Source organism: Tauraco erythrolophus, chromosome 4 (assembly GCF_009769465.1).
Source record: "Tauraco erythrolophus isolate bTauEry1 chromosome 4, bTauEry1.pri, whole genome shotgun sequence".
Classification (NCBI taxonomy): domain Eukaryota; kingdom Metazoa; phylum Chordata; class Aves; order Musophagiformes; family Musophagidae; genus Tauraco; species Tauraco erythrolophus.
The window spans coordinates 11,894,187-11,914,708 of NC_141468.1; positions in this window are offsets into that span (position 1 = coordinate 11,894,187).

Sequence of the window (20,522 nt, forward strand, 5' to 3'; positions counted from 1 at the left end):
TACTGCCCAAGCTGTGGAAAGAACTAGCAGGGACTGTGCGGATGAACCACCGCCCACTGTACTTGAAGAGCAGGTTCGAGAACATCTGAGGAACTTGAAGGTGCACAAGTCCATGGGACCTGATGAGATCCATCCGCGGGTCCTGAAGGAACTGGCGGATGAAGTTGCCAAGCCACTGGCCATTGTATTTGAGAAGTCGTGGCGGTCTGGCGAGGTCCCCGATGACTGGAAGAGAGGGAACATAACCCCCATATTTAAAAAGGGGAACAAGGAGGACCCGGGCAACTACAGGCCGGTCAGCCTCACCTCTGTGCCTGGCAAGGTCATGGAGCAGATTCTCCTGGGAACCATGCTAAGGCACATGGAGAGCAAGGAGGTGGTGGGTGACAGCCAACATGGCTTCACCAAAGGCAGATCGTGCCTGACCAACTTGGTGGCCTTTTATGATGGGGTGACAGCATCGGTGGACAAGGGTCGACCAATGGATATCATCTACCTGGACTTGTGCAAAGCTTTTGACACGATCCCACACGACATTCTTCTCTCTAAACTAGAGAGGCATGGGTTTGATGGATGGACCACTCGGTGGATAAGGAATTGGCTCAATGGCCGTACTCAGAGAGTAGTGGTCAACGGCTCGATGTCCAAGTGGAGACCGGTCACGAATGGCGTCCCTCAGGGGTCCGTGTTGGGCCCGGCCCTCTTCAACACCTTTGTTGGTGACGTGGACAGTGGCATGGAGTGCACCTTCAGCAAGTTCGCCGATGACTACAAGCTGTGTGGTGCTGTCGACACACTGGAAGGGAGGGATGCCATCCAGAGGGACCTTGACAGGCTGGAGAGGTGGGCCCGTGTCAATCTCATGAAGTTCAACCAGGCCAAATGCAAGGTCCTACATCTGGGTCGTGGCAATCCCAGGCACAAATACAGACTGGGCGGAGAATGGATCGTGAGCAGCCCTGAGGAGAAGGACTTGGGAGTACTGGTGGACGAGAAGCTCAATATGAGCCGGCAATGTGCTCTTGCGGCCCAGAAGGCCAACCGCATCCTGGGCTGCATCAAGAGGAGCATGGCCAGCAGGTCGAAAGAGGTGATTCTTCCCCTCTACTCTGCCCTCGTGAGACCTCACCTGGAGTACTGCGTCCAGTTCTGGAGCCCCCAACATAAGAAGGACATGGACCAGTTGGAGAGGGTCCAGAGGAGGGCCACGAAGATGATAAGAGGGCTGGAGCATCTTTCCTATGAGGACAGGCTGAAAGAGTTGGGGCTCTTCAGCCTGGAGAAGAGGAGGCTCCGGGGTGACCTTATAGCGGTCTTCCAGTACCTCAAGGGGGCCTACAGGAAAGATGGGGAGAGGCTGTTCAGGAGAGCCAGTTGTGATAGGACAAGGGGTAATGGTTTTAAAATAGAGGGAGGTAGATTCAGATTGGATATTAGGAAAAGATATTTTACCATGAGAGTTGTAGAACACTGGAACAGGTTGCCCAGAGAGGTGGTGGATGCTCCATCCCTGGAGACGTTCAAGGCCAGGTTGGACGAGGCCCTGAGCAACCTGATCTAGTTGGAGATATCCCTGTTCCTTGCAGGGGGGTTGGACTAGATGACCTTTGAAGGTCCCTTCCAGCCCTAACCATTCTATAATTCTATGATTTTATGATTCTATGATTCTATGATTCTATGATTCTATGAAATGGCAAAATTATCAGTAAACTCCTATTTAATCAGTATGACATCTGAGAACTTATGTGACACTTAGTGACACATCAAAACTTCACAGGGAAATGAAATAACTACTGAAACCATGATGAAATGTTGTGAGCTTTGTTCTTTGAAACAATTCCTTATCCTTGTTGCAAAGATTGTAAAGGAAATACTCCCGCCATATTCCTGTCTCAAAGGTGAATCATTTGTCTCTAACACATCTGAGGAAATAAGTGTATTTCAGTTTGTACGAAGTACAGCCGTCCGATGTGATCCACAAATGAAGGTTGATAAATAACTAGTGAAATTAGAGAGCAGCATAAGGAAAGCTGATGACGTGTCTAAGCAGCTCCACTGTGAAGCCAGTCTGTTTCCAAAGAGATCAGTCATGTTTGTGAACTGCTGGGTAAAGGCTATGAAATAACTCTTCCAGTTTGTTTGTTTGTTTGCTTGTGTTTAGAAAAGGGACTTTTACACACCTGCACTTCTTAAACATTTCAGATACAACAAAGCCCGTGAAGTTAATCCACAGATAAGGGTCTGTCCTGCTCTGCTTGAGCCCTTGATGAGTTCTGGGTGTGCATGCCCAGAGCCTGCTTGCCCGATGGGTTGCACTGCTGAGAGGGGCCTTGGGCAAGTGGAGCTGCTGGTCCCACCTTTGCACCTCAACCCTGGCCATGGGCAGCGGATGGGACACCTGGACTTTATGGCATATTGCATCTGCAATGACAGTTTGTAATTGGTTTCCAGTTCTACAAAAGTGGTTGAAGTCTTTTCTTAAGGGTAGTACCCTGTTGCATGAGTTGATCTCTAGTTTATTCATATTTTGGGAGAGGTGAAAGAGGTCAGTATTTCCATTAGATATCATCATGCTCAGTAATAAGAGTTCACTTCCCCAAAAAAACGTAAGCAGTAATCGTGGGGAAAAGGACAACTTTGATCTCTCAGATCCTTCAGGTTTTTATCTAATTGTCAAAAACTCTAAAGTAAAGGCTTAAGGTTTTACTTTTACAGTTATGCAAAGAAGGTAAATACTGCAGAAATGTAATAGTCCTAGGACACATTCAGGTGGTGTGAAATAATAATCATAATGACCTCTAGTCTCTCAGCTCTCTTGGGAGCTGGAGGAGACGCCTAAAAGGACAGATGTGGAGTATGTTAAGAGCATCAGCGGATCTTCTTGGAGTGACTAACTGATCATGGTATCAGAAAGTTATTGCATGTCATGCTCTAAAATGTGAGTCTGACCTTCATGTCCGTCCCAAAAAGACAATTCTCCTTCCGAAATATAAACTTTTACGTTCGTAAATAAGCAATTTATGGTGTTAAACTGCTGTTGGACAGAATCACGGCAAACTAATATCAGACACAATTGGTTAATCAGTTGAAAAAAACTCCATACATTAAACTTGAAAACGTTTAGCGTCTAATTTCTATGCAGATTTGTAGGTCCAGTTATCTAGGCTAAATTAATTCTCGCACTGAGTGGTAGTTGCAGCACCTTAATCCAATAAAAGCAAAATATTTTTTATAAAAATATTATCAGGTAAGTTTGAGATTATTTTTTTGTTCAGTTGCTTGGTTTCTTAGCTTAGTCCAATTTCTTCCTATTTTTCTATGAAGAAAAGTTTTTTTAAGAAAAGCAAACTGAGCTTCTCAAACCCCAGGTGCAGATTTTTAAAATGGAAGTGTATTGAGAGACTCCTGCTAGAAAAAGGCAAAAATTGACAAAGTTGTTTCAAGGCGGGGAGGAAGATTTTTTTTTTTTTTTTTTCTCTTTCTTGTACCTGCACATTTTACACTGTTTTTTAAACAGCTGTGTTTGGTAGTGTAAGTGTTGCCTGTCACAAAAACATATGCCCCAGAAATCACAAGAAACTGTAAGCTCTTTGGTGACTCATGAAGTTCCTCAGAACACTTTTCTAGCAAATAAATTAATATATTTCATAACCGCAGAGCTAAAAAGATGAATGTGGGGTAATGTAAGACATATGTGACTATCTTTTTCTATCATTGACTCTTTTTTTACTCTGAGACTTATGAAAAAGTATTAAAGATAAATTTTTCTCAGTCTAGTCCATGCTGAAACTCAATACCTGTCTTGCCCTCTATACAAAACCATAGGCATAAAGAGGAGAGAGGCTTTGTTTAAAGTGCAAGGAAGATGCAAATATGGAACAGAAACATGTCGTAACAATATCTAAATAAATAACAAATATGTGAGATTAATATCCTGCAAACTTAGGCACATGAGCATCCTGTGTGAGTTGTCCTGCTGACTCCAGTGCAAAGCTCATGTGACTTGTTGAATTATCTAAACAAGAATTCTTTCATTAGACGTGGGAATAGCTTTACAGTACATCATTTGCTCCTTTCTCTTTGAGAAGTGCATGTTCTTGTATGAGAGAAACTGAGATTGGATTTAAGGTCAGAGCATTCTTCCTTCTTAAAAGTTAATGCATTGAGATAACAATAACAATAATAATAATAATAATAATAATAATAATAATAATAATAATAATAATAATAATAAACATTTAAAAAAATTAAGCTCTTCTTTTGTACACTTCCAAGATCACTGCTCCAAGTTCAGGTACCTGCATTTCATCATTCCTTTGGTAGCCATTCCTTTACATTTCCTTGTAAATGCCAGAGCTAGGTAAAATGTGACATCAAGTATCATGTCAGTTTGGAGATGCAGTGTTTTAAACATCAGTTTGCTGATGATTCTGCTTATAGTGAAACCACAGAATAAAAATGTTCATACTCAACATGGGAACTTCAGCGTGTCTCCTGTCTTCTTACAGAAGACACGGAAGATCAAGATGAGCTTTGCTTCTCACTGTCTCCTCCTCACACTACAGAAGAAGGGCTGTTCTCTGTTAAAAACAAAGACCAAGCCCCCCCAAAGCAAGGAAAAAACCTCAACATGATATGTTATCTAGAATCATAGAATCATAGTTAGGGTTGGAAGGGACCTCAAAGATCATCCAGTTCCAATCCCCCTGCCATGGGCAGGGAAACCCTCCACCCACACCAGGTTGCTCAATGCCTCATCCAACCTGGCCTTGAACACTTCCAGGGATGGGGCATCCACAACTTCTCTGGGCAACCTGTTCCACTGCCTCACCACCCTCTGAGTGAAAAATTTCTTCCTTATATCTAATCGAAATCTCCCCTCTTTCAGTTTAAAGCCGTTACCTCTTGTCCTATCACTACATGCCCTTGTAAAAAGTCTCTCTCCAACTTTCCTGTAGGCCCCTTTTAAGTACTGGAAGACTGCTGTAAGATCACCCCGGAGCCTTATCTTCTCCAGGCTGAACAGCCCCAAATCTCTCAGCCTGTCTTCATAGCAGAGGTGCTCCAGCCCTCAGATCATCTTCGTGGACCTCCTCTGGACCTGCTCCAGCACCTCCATATCCTTCTTGTGTTGGAGACTCCAGAGCTGAACGCAGTATTCCAGGTGGGGTCTCACGAGAGCAGAGTAGAGGGGCAGTATCACCTCCCTTGACCTGCTGGCCATGCTCCTTCAGATGCAGCCCAGGATGCAGTTGGCTTTCTGGGCTGCCAGTGCACATTGCCGGCTCATGTTGAGCTTCTCATCCACCAGCATTCCCAAGTCCTTTTCCTCAGGGCTGCTCTCAATCCATTCTCCGCCCAGCCTGTTCTTGTGCTTGGGATTGCCCCGACCCACGTGCAGGACCTTGCACTTGGCCTTGTTGAACTTCATGAGGTTCTCACAGGCCCACCTCTGCAGCCTGTCAAGGTCCCTCTGGATGGCATCCCTTCCCTCCAGCATGTCCACAACACCACACAACTTGGTGTTTTCAGAAGACTTGCTGAGGGTCAGAAAGAACTGTGGCAACAGAGTTGTGAGTCTACAATAACTTCTCTGAGCATGTGTTCAGAAAGACAGTTACTGCTAATCTGTTAGATGATGGTCCTAGTAGAAGAAATCTACCTCTTGTGGGGTTTATTGATACCTTTAGCTCCCCTTTTTTCTTCCCAGGCCAGGCGGCAACATCTGCTTTTCTTGTTTAAGACCTTATTCCATTAAACTACCTCGAGAAATGTTGTGTAGGGTGGACCTTCACTTTCCCTTCTTGTCTTGTCCTGAGAATTTATCCTGTTGATAAGGGAAAAAGGACATGTACGTATGTAACAAAAAGTGTTTCTTATCCTTGCCATAGCTTAGTGCTTCTGAATGCTTTTTCAATATAATGCTAATTGTTTAATCTAACCTGTGTGAAATTGAAATGTTATATTTTCTCTTCAATTTTGAATAAGGTCTTTGTCTCCTTCCTGTTTTATATCTATGCTGACAGGTTTATGACATTGTGTCATGGTTTGATGTGGAGGGGGGGGGTGGTTCTGGTGGCAGGAGAGGGATTTTGCTCCCTGCGACCTCCCCGGTTTTGGATCCGGGTTAGGCTTAGTTCTGGCCACCGGATCAGACTGCCACCCCCCTCGGGGTTGAGCCAATAGGGCGCCTCTGCGAATTGCCCTATTTAAGTCAGGACAAGGGAACCGGAAAAGTTGCTTGGCCCAGGATCGACCAGAGAAGGGAGGAGGGCACTGCCCCCCGCTCCCTGGCTCCCGGCCGGGCGGCTGCCTGCGTCGGGCCGGCGCTGCCCACGGAGGATGGCGGCGGCGGAGCCAGCTGGGGAACTCGGGGGCACCCCACTCCCAGGGTGCCCACTGGGCTGAGTTCACCTGGAGAGGACTGAGATCTGAGAGAAACGGCTGCATCGACAGCAGGTCAGTGAGGATGGAGCGGGAGGAGGTGCCGGAGCCGAGTTTCCCCTGCGGCTGATGGTGAGATAGCAGGCTGCCCCCCTGCAACCAGGACGGCCTCGGTGGAGCAGAGACCCACTCGCAGCCCGTGGGGAGAAGATGCCTGAGCCCGAGGATGGTCGTGTTGGGGGCACGGCAAGGCAGAAAGGCATCTGGAGTCTTCGTGACGACCCACGCCGGAGCGAGTGGCTACAGCTCCCTAAGTACCCGAGACTGTGGTATAGCCCACACCGGAGCAATCTGTGGGGAAGGATTGTTTCCAGTGGGCTGGACTCACGTTGGAGAAATTTGTGGATTTTTCCTCGTGGGTAGGGGATCCATTGGAGCAGGGGAAAAGGGTGTAAGGACTCCTTCTCCTTTAAGAAAGAAGCAGCAGTAACAGCACGGAATGAACTGACCTGCACTCCCCCAGTCCCTGCCCCCTGTGCTGCTGGGGGGAGGAGGTAGAGCCGGGAGGAAAAGGAAGGTGGGGGGGGGAAGGTGTCGGTTTTAAGATCTGGTTTTGTTTCTTTCTGTCCTCTCAAGTAATCGGTTTTTATTTCCCTTTGTCCTTCTAAGTAATCATTAATAAACTGTTTTGCTTTGAGAAAAGCGCTGCCTGTTTTGCCCAGGACCATGGTTGGTGGGTGCTCCCTCTGTTCTTGCCTCAACCCTCAGTCCTTTTGTTTTTTTTTTCTCTCCTCTCTACTTTATTGGAGAAGGAGAGACTGTGTGAGTTTTAGTTGCTGGATCAGCCTAAAACCACGACAGTCCTTTTGGCGCCCAACGTGGGGCTTGAGGAATTTGAGATAAGAATAGTGACTGGGAGAGGTAACGGGCAAAACATGGACTTCACAGTGCTGAAAAACAGAAGGACCTTGGGAAACTTTGATTGTTGTGACTGGTGAAGGGACAAGGGGTGGATTGTTTGTAAAATGTGTGTTCTTCTTCTTCTTCGATGTTGTTGTTGATACTGTGTTCTTTTTCTGTAACTCTGTGTTCTCTTTCTGTAACTAAAGTTGTGCCTAAATATGGAATTCGCAGAGGCGAGGGGTGGAATGTCATGGTTTGATGTGGAGGGGGGGGGTGGTTCTGGTGGCAGGAGAGGGATTTTGCTCCCTGCGACCTCCCCGGTTTTGGATCCGGGTTAGGCTTAGTTCTGGCCACCGGATCAGACTGCCACCCCCCTCGGGGTTGAGCCAATAGGGCGCCTCTGCGAATTGCCCTATTTAAGTCAGGACAAGGGAACCGGAAAAGTTGCTTGGCCCAGGATCGACCAGAGAAGGGAGGAGGGCACTGCCCCCGCTCCCTGGCTCCCGGCCGGGCGGCTGCCTGCGTCGGGCCGGCGCTGCCCACGGAGGATGGCGGCGGCGGAGCCAGCTGGGGAACTCGGGGGCACCCCACTCCCAGGGTGCCCACTGGGCTGAGTTCACCTGGAGAGGACTGAGATCTGAGAGAAACGGCTGCATCGACAGCAGGTCAGTGAGGATGGAGCGGGAGGAGGTGCCGGAGCCGAGTTTCCCCTGCGGCTGATGGTGAGATAGCAGGCTGCCCCCCTGCAACCAGGACGGCCTCGGTGGAGCAGAGACCCACTCGCAGCCCGTGGGGAGAAGATGCCTGAGCCCGAGGATGGTCGTGTTGGGGGCACGGCAAGGCAGAAAGGCATCTGGAGTCTTCGTGACGACCCACGCCGGAGCGAGTGGCTACAGCTCCCTAAGTACCCGAGACTGTGGTATAGCCCACACCGGAGCAATCTGTGGGGAAGGATTGTTTCCAGTGGGCTGGACTCACGTTGGAGAAATTTGTGGATTTTTCCTCGTGGGTAGGGGATCCATTGGAGCAGGGGAAAAGGGTGTAAGGACTCCTTCTCCTTTAAGAAAGAAGCAGCAGTAACAGCACGGAATGAACTGACCTGCACTCCCCCAGTCCCTGCCCCCTGTGCTGCTGGGGGGAGGAGGTAGAGCCGGGAGGAAAAGGAAGGTGGGGGGGGGAAGGTGTCGGTTTTAAGATCTGGTTTTGTTTCTTTCTGTCCTCTCAAGTAATCGGTTTTTATTTCCCTTTGTCCTTCTAAGTAATCATTAATAAACTGTTTTGCTTTGAGAAAAGCGCTGCCTGTTTTGCCCAGGACCATGGTTGGTGGGTGCTCCCTCTGTTCTTGCCTCAACCCTCAGTCCTTTTGTTTTTTTTTTCTCTCCTCTCTACTTTATTGGAGAAGGAGAGACTGTGTGAGTTTTAGTTGCTGGATCAGCCTAAAACCACGACACATTGCTACTATGTTTTCCCAACTACAACAGTATAGCAAACTGCTCCGAGCAGCGAAAAAGTACTGGTGTAGGACTTCGAAATGACAGGCATGAGATTTGTGAATAGCTGAGCTTTCATGAGCTATTACCAACAACAACATGTTGGTGTTTGTTAGATGCTGCTCATGTCCATAACATCAATAACTTCTGCAGTCTCACAAAAAACAGTCTTTGCAATTACAGTTTTGACTGGAGCGTTTGCTGTAGGGTATATCAGAAGAAGACTGCTTTACACAGAGTATAAAGGGGGAAAATTCTCCTACCTGAGGGTCACATCTCATCTCTAACCAAAATGCCATCTGTGTAGAGCAACAGAGGAGGTCTCAGTCACTTCAGCATTCTCCTAATATAACCCAAATTGCCGCAGGGCTGCAGTAGGTCAGTAGCAGTTAGTCTGGGACTCACAACCACAAACATTTTGCTCTTTTAATTGTGGTTAATGGGAAGCAAGATTTTAATGGCGAGACTGGTTCAGGCAAAAAGCTTACACAGGAAAGTAAATAATAAAAAGAAACCCCATTGTCTCAGATTAGAGGCAAATTTCCCCAAGTCGTTAGCTATGGCTCACCGCAGGCTACAGCCTTGACTAAAGATACACCTCCGCAGTGGGACTGCATGCATAAAGCTGTTTTGCCAGGCATGTAGCACCAGCCAAATTCCTAATGCGGGACAATTCTCTAGTTGCTTTGTGAAGTTAGAATGAGTCAAAAAATGAGACTGGTGGATGGATCCAGCTGCAAATGCTAGTTGCAAAACCCCTTGGATGTGGGGTACATTAGATGTAACTTGGTACTTCACAGCCTTGCTCTCATCTCTAATTACAATCAGCCTAAGGGAAGAAAACAGAGAAACCTTGTCAGAAAACAGGCCAAAACCCAACCATGTGAATATGCATGACCATGTTGCACAAATGCAACCTAGGTAATGCAGGTGACTGGCCCAAAAGGTCATAATACACTCTCTGGCTTTAAAATGTACAAGTCACACTCTTAGTTCATACTCACAACTCATCTGGGATAAAATACATCTCCCTGAGAATATGTTGGCATTTCCAAATGGTTAATTATTCCTTTTTTATTTTCTCACATTTTGCATAGGAATGTAGCTTCTCTCTAGTTTCACACTCAGTGCTGAGACAATGAACTCCCTGCCCACAGGGCTTGCCTGCTTCCATCCGACTGACGGGAAGCACCACGGTGTCTCCTGCTTCATCTTTGTGCTGACAGTATGTACAGCAATTGCAAACTACACTCACAGAAATCTGCGTAACAACACTGTTTGGGCCTGAGGCTGAACTTAGAGTCTTCCTGAAAAACTTCACAAGAAGAGCTGAGAGAAGATATGTGAACGTTGTGGCACAGACGAAGTCCGTTCACCTCCCTCAGGTATTATGAAGACAAGGTTAAGCAGGCAGCTTAGCTAAGTCACTTCAGATGAGTACAGTAGGAGTAAATACCTGTGGTATATATATATATACACACACCAACATGTTGTTGACTTCAAGCAAACTGTAGTGTGAGTTTATGAGCACTGTGTATGTAGAACTATATTAAATTTTCTTTAATAGGAATGGACAAGGCCATACACCTGACTACAAATTAATACATTTATTATAAGTCAGGGACTAAGACTGTTATCTTCCCCTACTAAGAATCTCGATTAAAAGCCACTCAGCCTCCACACGTTCAGCCAAAATAGTTTGCCCTTGGAAGTACAGCAGTGGATAAAATGGATAGGAAACGTTCACACTCACTCTGCAGTCCAGAGATGGGATAACTATCCTGCGTGCAGGCAGGAGGTGCACAAACACGGCTTCTCCTGCCCACAGGAGCTTAGTCAGGTAGAGAGGTCCAGGAAACCCTTTCACATTTTTGTGAGTGGTGAAAGCAAGAGCACACTGAGAGCAAGGCTGCCATGAGCCTGGTACAGGCTGGGACGTCGCATGAGCAGACCAGCCATATCCCAGAGAGACGGTGGGTGCAGCCTCACACGCAGATTTGTGTTCTTGCGAATTACTGCCGTGGGTTGCCACAACGCAGGATTTGGAAACCAGCGTTTTCCAGGCAACACTCCTGGAAGTGAATGCAAATCACAAAATTGTGCATGGCAACTCATTTGCTTTAAGTACATCACTGTTGATGTGAAAGCCAAAGAGCTGTTAATAGATTAAATCCAACCTAACAGTTTCTACTTTAATCCTACAGCAGTGTCAGCATGGCACCTGTACCAAGAGAGGCAGAGACAGTCATTAAAAGTGGAAACCATCCCTCACAACAAAACAGTGCCCCGGTGACTCTGAGGATTGGGAGTTTATGCTGGAGAGTGCAAAAGTGTGCATGGGTAGGGAGAGAGAAAAAGTGGTTGACAGTTTATCTGACAATAACACAGGAAAAAAATCCCCCTTGGTATAAATCTTTGTAGCTTTGTGCAGTCCCTGGTTAGCTGCATCAGGACTTATGACTCTTATTCACCAGTTTGATTTTGAAGTAGCAGGTCAGAACTCTTTTGGCTTTCTCATTTGAGATTATCAGGCTGTAAAGCCATGAAAGTTCCTGTAAAGATCCAGAAAAAATTTTTCAGTTTTTGGTGCAAGGCCATTGATTTTCCCATGTGTGTAGATTTCTAAGAAAAAGAAAGCAAAAAGTATAATTTGATTTCTCTCTTGCATATTTTGAATTTAAATAAACTGCAGGATTTTAAAATATAGATTCAATAAACTGGAGCTTAGATATATGCAGTCTAGTTTACAGCCACTTCTAATGTTAACCATTTATCTTGTAAATAGTATAAGCTGAGAAAGGCAAGTCAGGTGATATTCAGCCATGATATATGGACAGACTTTTGGCTTCTACTGCCTTGGAAAAATATCTTTAGGTATCTACATCTCTGGCAAAATTGAAGCACATAATAGAAAGCCAAAGTTTTCTGAAAGTTAGAAAGGCTGAGCATTTGGTTTGATTTGAGTTGTGAGTAAAGCTTAGCTCTGAATCTTATTTCTCTGCCAGGAACCATGCAAGTTTCTCTTGAATTTTTAAATTCTAGAGTCTCTTCCAAAATTGAATACCCATTGGAAAATGTGCTTTTTCATGTTTATTCTCCAAACTATTCACCTAATTAAAAGCTAAGTGAAGGAAAACCTTGAGAATCCCAAATATTTGGTCATTAGGACTTCACATGTAGCTACACTGCCCACGCGGCTGGAAGTTGCCTACAGATGCTTTTTTACACAAAGGTCCATATTCCATATTCATATACACAGGCCAAAGCTGATCTGAGTAGAAGACTGCAGGTTTTCTTACATACTTGTAAAAGAAGATAATATAAAGCATTGAGAATCTTGTTACACTGGGAGATTCATACTTTTCAAAAAAAATATTGTATAAAGACAAGAGTTTGCTTTAGAAAATAAACACAGAAACAAAATCAAACAGAAAAAAAAAAAAAGCCACTATCGCCTTTTATTTCATGATTTTCTGTTCCTGTAAATACACGGGGAAAATATTAGCTTTTAAGAATATGTGTAGTGATCAGTTTCTTGGTGATAACCTTCTTTTGAAATAGCAAAACTGTGGGAATCCTGTAGCAGAATCTCTTGTAGCGAAAGACTGGAAAGGGCAGATATCCATGTCAGGGAGCAAGACCAGGAACGCCTCAAGATCGAAGTAACTCATGTCCAGGAGGCTAGATCATCCTCTCATAGGGCCAATTTCCATCCCCTTTTCTCAAGCTGAATTCGTATCCTCTATTAATATGAGCATCCCCGAGGTAAAGCACTCCTCTGTGTCAGGCTGGCAGATTTGGAGTCCTGTGAGATGCTTTGCAGAGCCTTCTCGCCAACAACCTGACAACACCTATGTCAGAATAATTCTGCGCAGCAAGGGGCACTGGTTGTGTGTGAAGTGCTTGGGGATTTACCGCCTCTTCTCTTGCTATCAGTTGCTATCACAACCTATTCCTTCATGTTGGAAAAAAGAAAATGAAGATGTTACAGGCAATAACACTTTTGCTCTGTGAAATCAGTCATAAAGGGGTATTCTGAAATATCACAGCTTGTGTACTGTAATGCTTTAATCAGATGCCATGTACCCAATAGCCTGTAGTCCAAAGATGTCAACTTTACCTAAAGCTTCTGATATACAGAAAAAAAAAAAAAAAAAGGTGGAAAATAGCAAAAATACATAACAGCTTTAGGAGGCAGAATGAGATTGTGTCGTTAGCAGGGAACTGTGGAGCCAGGGAGGGTTAAGGGTAATGGAGATGATAGGTATTTTGTAGGATTTGAGGTTTGTTTTTCCCTTGAAGGGACTTATTGTTAAAAGGAAGACATTATACTGCTGCAGAGTTTTCATGCAAGAGATCTTTGAATGCCTGCAAAATATTTGGAGCATGGTTGAAGATTGATACATCATAACACTTACTTTTCAAAGGAAGTGCAAGGAAATGGCATCTGAGAGAGCCTGGGCCTTGTGTGGAGGACAGAGGTGCTGAGAACACAGGAGTTTCTTTCCAACCTTCAAGACAATCCAAGAACAGAGTGATCCTTGCTAATTTTATACAAAAAAGAAGAAGAGATGCCTACATTTTGGAAAGGGTCCCCATGTCATATAGCTGTTTTGACTCCTTTCTGAGTTGTCTGATTCTGCCTTTTCACTGCTCAGTCAGGGCTCTGGATCTCATTCAGTTTGCTGTCTACAAAGAAGTTACAGCAGCACCCATTTTTTTTTCTTTTCTTGGCTTTTTTACTTTTCTTGTCCTTTCAGTTTCCCATCATTAAAATGGGAATAATTTTGTTTCTTTCGAAGAAGCACCAAAGAAAAGCTGAGCAGTCATGTAACACACTACTTATGTAACAGCAGTTGTATAATGCACAAGGTGGGATCCATCCCACCTAACTTTGAGTGTCTGTATTGTAGATGTCTGCTATTTGAGCTCAATACTTGGCTTTCTGTACATGAATGATCAAAGAGGTGGTTTTTGACACTTTCTATCTTATGTTTAGATGTCTCCTTTTGGGATGAGATGACATTCACCCTACCAATGCCTACTTCCATCTACTTACTATGAGAGACAGGTATACTCTGTCACTGTAGGCTTCACTCTGTGATCAGGCTAACCCCACTCAGCATGCCTGGTTCAGCCACAGGTATCCTGTGGGATCTTTGGCAAAACACCTCATCGTTTCATGTTCATTCCCCACCATAAACCATCCATTCATCACACAATTGTAGTGCTACCCTCTGTCTGACTCCTCTATTAGACTAGACATTGGCCAGGGCAGATGATTGTCTTCTATTAAGTGAAATCACCATCTTATTTGAAGCTATGAACTGTTGCACTGATAACAGTAATTTGTAATGACATACTATTGATTCATTAATATTTTTAAAATGCCTTGAAGAAATGGAGTGCTGAGAAAGATGCTGAGTTAAAATAATCAGAAAAACTAAAGGCATGTGTTGTACAGAAGAAGGTGAGTGAACAGCTATTGGGGAAGCGTAGGTCAGCACTTGTGCAGTTTCGTAATCAAAAAAGTGCAACCTTCAGTTCAGCTTTATGGTGAATAGCTTTAGGTCTACCTAGTGTCTGTCTCCTAAGGATCTTTGTCATTCCTCAGTGGAAATGAGGGATGCTTAAAAATATGAATTATTGAAATCTGTACAGGTAATCCAGACAGGAAAGCTAAAACAGATTAGGTGGGGGGGGGGGGGGGCGGGAAGAAAAGAGTGCAGCCCTCTGCTCCTGATGTTTCCATAGGTTTGGAATTTACTAAGATAACAAGGCAAATCCTTCTGTTTTCCAGAAAGGAACAAATCTCTTTCCAACCAACAATAAATTAATTTTCCTAATATTTTGTGGAAGGACATGCAGTTTCCTTTTTTATTCTTCAAAATACAGCACTCAAAAATCGATTGTCTTGTCAAAGATTTATTTATTTTTGGATGAGCATGAAGCACTGTGTTGCCAGGACCTGAATAATTTAGAACAGGACAAAAACACATGTGGGATTTCTCCTTTAATCAATGTCATTTCCGTATACTCTGCAAAGGCATTTTCCAAGGGTTAATATATATTATACATTGTCATTGTTAATTTCTTCTGTATATAAACGAGATAACATTTATACTGAGTTGAGGTCCAGATGGCACTCCAAGATTATAGTTCTCTAATGCTTTTTTCTCCTTAAATTTGTCCTAACACTGTTAATACAGACTGGGTGGTGAATGGATCGTGAGCAGCCCTGAGGAGAAGGACTTGGGAGTACTGGTGGACGAGAAGCTCAATATGAGCCGGCAATGTGCTCTTGCGGCCCAGAAGGCCAACCGCATCCTGGGCTGCATCAAGAGGAGCGTGGCCAGCAGGTCAAGGGAGGTGATTCTCCCCCTCTACTCTGCCCTCGTGAGACCTCACTTGGAGTATTGCGTCCAGTTCTGGAGTCCCCAACATAAGAAGGACATGGACCAGTTGGAGAGGGTCCAGAGGAGGGCCACGAAGATGATAAGAGGGCTGGAGCACCTTTCCTATGAGGACAGGCTGAAGGAGTTGGGGCTGTTCAGCCTGGAAAAGAGGAGGCTCCGGGGTGACCTTATAGCGGTCTTCCAGTACCTCAAGGGGGCCTACAAGAAAGATGGGGAGAGGCTGTTCAGGAGGGCCAGTTGTGATAGGACAAGGGGTAATGGTTTTAAAATAGAGGGAGGTAGATTCAGGTTGGATATTAGGAAAAAATTTTTTACTATGAGAGTTGTAGAACACTGGAACAGGTTACCCAGAGAGGTGGTGGATGCTCCATCCCTGGAGACGTTCAAGGCCCGGTTGGATGAGGCCCTGAGCAACCTGATCTAGTTGGAGATATCCCTGTTCCTTGCAGGGGGGTTGGACTAGATGACCTTTGAAGGTCCCTTCCAGCCCTAACGATTCTATGATTCTATAATAAGAGAGTATGAAGACTAGGCTGTAGAGTTTCCAAAAGCAACCAAAAACTTCCAAACCAAACAAAAGATCACTGAGCTTTCCCTTTATCGTTTTCTATCAATTTGGTTATAAAGAGTACCACTAATGGGGCTGCTGACAAATGCCTCATAGTTTATAAATCTTTCTGCTCTGTGTGAGGGGACCTCATGGATAAAGCCTATACAGGGTTTAGGGAAGTTCACACTGTGTGATGGAGCATGATATGGAGACACCCAAACCTCGGCAAGTTAAAGTTGTGTAACACTTGTTCAGGCAACAAAACCCTACACTACATTTCTTCAGTACCTTTCACAGTCAGTTTTATACTAAGGTGACTTCTCTTGTGTATAGAGCCTGAATTTGTGGTGTATTTTGACCATCAAATCCATCAAGTGTTAGTCTGTCACTGAGTGGTTCAGGCACTGAACATAATGAGGACATAATGCAAGGTGTTCGGGATACTTTGGAATTAAGCTAAATCCTCAAGCACCTCAAGAGTTTCAGCTCCTCCAGGATTAATCATAGCAAATAATCATCAGCAGGTGGAGGGTTTGGATTTAGAGTTTGGACTGAGATATTCAGTAACAATTAATTTATGCTTTTAGCAAAACATAGTATTATTTAGGCCCGTTGCAGTGCTCAAGCTAGCAGTTCTAGCGATACCTACTTGATTTTAGAAATCTCTACTTCTCCACTTTTCTTCCAGAAGTTGAACTGAAGTTAATTGTTTCCAGGACAAGAAAGAGACTGAAAATTTCTCAAATCCTGGGAAAACACAATTTACTGAGCCAGCTTTCACTTTTCTGAATGGCCATCACTGCAGCCTTGGCTTAAATTCATAATGGAAAGATATTTGGAAACTGGTCTTAAACAGCATTTTTGGAGAGGGGAAAAAAAAAAAGAAACAAAAAACAAACCTAAAAAAAATATAATGCTAAAAATATGTTAGTTTTCTAAAAATAAAGAAATTCATAGTTAACTGAAAAACTCTAACTCCACATTTTAGGAGTGGAAGTGGAGTTTTAGATGTACAAATATATTCCTATTCTTAAGGCATATTTTTCATGTTGTGATTTATCTGATTTCCGTTTTTCAGCCTTTTTTGTTTGGATTTTCAATAGAAAATCACACACACACGCTCACACACACACACACACACGAATAGTAAAGGCTAGGTCCATGGATATATCTTCTCGAAACAGCTATTTTCAAAGAAAAACTTTTTTAGTGAAATATTTGTAATGGCTCTACTGATTATATTTAGAGCTTTTCCTCTAGATAGGCAACTGTTTTAAGATGTCTTCTTTTCTCAACAGATATTTAGTTAATTTCTCTGATAGTCACTTGTGAAGTTGTTCAAGAAGGAAAAAAGGAAGACATCAAAGCACTCAAAGCCAACAGATTCTTCATTTTCCAGGATAAACTTTCTGCAAAAGCCAAGCCTACTGTGGAAAAGCAAAACCTCAGCAGGAGGGTGTAAATTCCCTCACTGTGTTTTGTTTCCATCCATATAAATCTTCAGAAATGATACAACGTATGTAAGGAAAATGAACTAAGGAGACAGTTTTGTCATCAGCATCATGAAATCTAAGAACAGATAATATACCCGATAAGGCTTCAAGACAGAAATAGAAAAAAGGATTAAACAGGTCCATTTTGAAAGACTCCAAGTTGGTAATAAGGTGTTAATGTCACTTACACCTCAAAAAAAAAAAAAAATTGCGGCAACAGTTTTTCAGTATCTCTTAGTTTTGAGATGGCAGGTATGGAGTTAGGCAGATTTTGATCCCATTCAGATTTGGGCACTAAATAGTGGTGGCTTTTTTTATATCAGTTTTGGACTTTGTCCCTCACCTTAATCCCAATTTTGCCTTGGAGGTCTAGAAGATTGGACTGACATATTTCAGTGAGACTTTGTGGACCTGATCTTGAGTCCTTGACTGAACACAACTCCTTCTGTTGTGGCAGCTACAGCGTTCTATGCAAACCAAATCATCCTTTAAAATCCATGAAAAAGAAGTCTCCTGAATAAGTGACAGCAAAGCAGCATTGCCTCTACTCTCAAGACAAAGAGAGAGTTTTGTCAGAGAACAATATGAGTTTTGTGGGGTTTTTAAAAATTATTTTTTCTTAGCCTACTGATTAGACTTCAAAGAAGTAAAAAATGTAAAGCAAAATGAGAAATCACTATGATTTCATTCATTGTATCTCAGCATATCTTCATTCGTAACTTTTTCTCACTATGTTGATTAAAATGTATTATTCAAATCTTACTCTAATTCTCAGTAATACACTTTGTATCCTCAGAAAAACTTTTTTTTTTTCTCTGCCTTTTTTTCCTTTCTTTTTCTTTTTTTGTCATGCATTTCCTTAAGTCGACACTTCTCGGAGCTGGAAATTTGCAGTTGTTTAGTCATAAGTAATTGTATTTACAGCCCAAGTACAGCTATCTCACTACTCAGGTCAAAAGCCAATTTATTTATAATACAAAACATTTGAAAACTGACATCTGTTCTTGAGATACACAGAACTTCTGAATTGACGTCAATGATGTAACCACACACAAAAAGTGTTTCCGGTGAATTTCCTTAGTGTTTTTATCTGAATGATAACTCAGCTTAATAGAGGGTAATTTGCTTTCTTTTCTACATGTTACACAATGATGTGAAAGGGCAAATTTTAAAAATGCCCAATAGTTATAATGTGAGTCAAATTCAAAGTAGCTAAGCTTAATTATCCTTATATCATGAGAGTCTTTTTTGGGACCTGATACAAGTATGATAGGCACTGCTGGGAAATTGCCCCTTTTGTAGAAGGTGAAACTTCAAAATCTGAGATCACTTGAAAGCTGGGGAGTAAATAGATAGAGGTATGCTTTCAAATGTTACTATATTTTTCAAAAGTTAAACTGGCAACAGTAGCTACTTGTTTTCTCTAAGCAGGTGATATTTTCCTAGAAGATTTCTGGCAATGATTTAAATCTGCAGTTTTCACTCTTCCTATAGTATGAAACACATCTTGAGAGAATAACTTTTAGCAGTTACTGCAAGTGTCATTAAAGTTCAGATTTGCTCTCTTGATTCCATATTTGCAACACACACCTCCAGGATTTCTTATTTGAAAAGGACTCATCAGGAAATAGAGTTACTTTTTCTTAGCTTTTTACAGGGTGTTAGCTTCTAAGGTGGACACAAGGAAGCAAGTCTTCTGGGACCATCAATGATTGTTCAAAGTCCACATATAAAGAATCTTTCACCTATCTATATAATAATGACTGTGAAAACACTTGAAAGAGGAGAATACAAGATTAATTTTAAAATGCCTCTATGTGACAAATTCTGGAGCCAATTTGGGTTCCTCATCTGCCATCTATAACCTGAAGAATATATCTGTGATATTGAGTAATTTTAAGTTAGGAATGTCCTGAAACCTCGAGACATTTGTTTTGTCCTCTCTAGTTAATGATATCACCAGTGGCTAATTCAACCCAGTAGTTGCTTTATTGTAATCCTATTACTTAAAGCTGGGAAATACCATGAGATCATCTAGCCCATCTAGTCATCTATTCTTGCTCATCGGTAGGAGTGATTAATGTATTTCAGACCTTATAGCAGCATTCTTTTGTTGCTCCATAGGCAGTAGAAGGCTGATCTACGGATTTACATCTTACCCCAAGATAGGGATGATTCCACTCGTATGGAATATGAATCATCAATCAGCCAAAAGGCACAGGTAGTGGGGTTAGTCCACACCTAACATAGGCTGTTCCAGACTTACATATGTAAAGGGATTAGTCCCGACCTACAGACATGCATGTTTGATCAGCCCAGCTAGATGATACTCTGCATGACTGAGCATACAGCTACTTCCAAAGGGGTTGGGTAACATCTAACTTCTGTCTGCCTTTCCTTCATGGAGAGTCTCTCTTTTTCTCTTCTAATGAGCTCCAAAGCATCATAAAACTTACAGAAATGTAGCTATTTATGAATTTTTTACCTTTTTTCAAGATTGAAATTAGGCAATGTAGTTGGAATTGGGTGGTGTTCAGTACTTAACAGACAGACAATTTAAAAGATTACATGGTAGCAAAGACCTTATTTCTTAAAGTAATCAGAATTACTAAATAAATGGTTTTGCAGCTATCATAATTCCAAGTGTTATAAATCCATAACTTCCAGTGTTTTCCGAAAGGTATACAAAATATGCCATATAATTTTGACTTTCTCCAGCGCCCTTTCTCCCTCTTGCATACTGGCATAAAGTATTTCACTGTGAATTGTCATAATTGTGACCTGAGTGATTATGACTCGAGTGAAAAGAGTGTTTTCAAGAAACAAATCTAGACCTCCTAATGACACAGAGGTTACCTAATGTGCAGAATCACTAGTAGTATAAGTGACAGCTGAAGAAAGGTGGGGTTTTTTTTTTATTACCTGAAGACACTGTACTGTTAGACAAGAGTCCGAATTGGGTTTTGATCAAAACAATGGAAATAATGGGTTTTTTTGAAAGGCTTCACTCACACTCTCTTTTTCCCAGAAAATGTCTGAAGCTGTCAGCTGCCACAGTGACAGTGTTGCCAACCAGGGATTCAGCCTCCCAAAACCAGTGCTTTGATCCAATTTTTAAAAATGTGTCTAAATAGATCTAAATAGAAGTTCTTATTTAAGCACATCAGAAGTTCTTATTTAAGCACATTGGGAGAGCAGAAACATGCTGTAGAGAGAGTTGGACAGAACACAGAATAGGTGAATATGCAATGATTAGGTCAGACATCAAAAGAAAGTTTTCAACTGC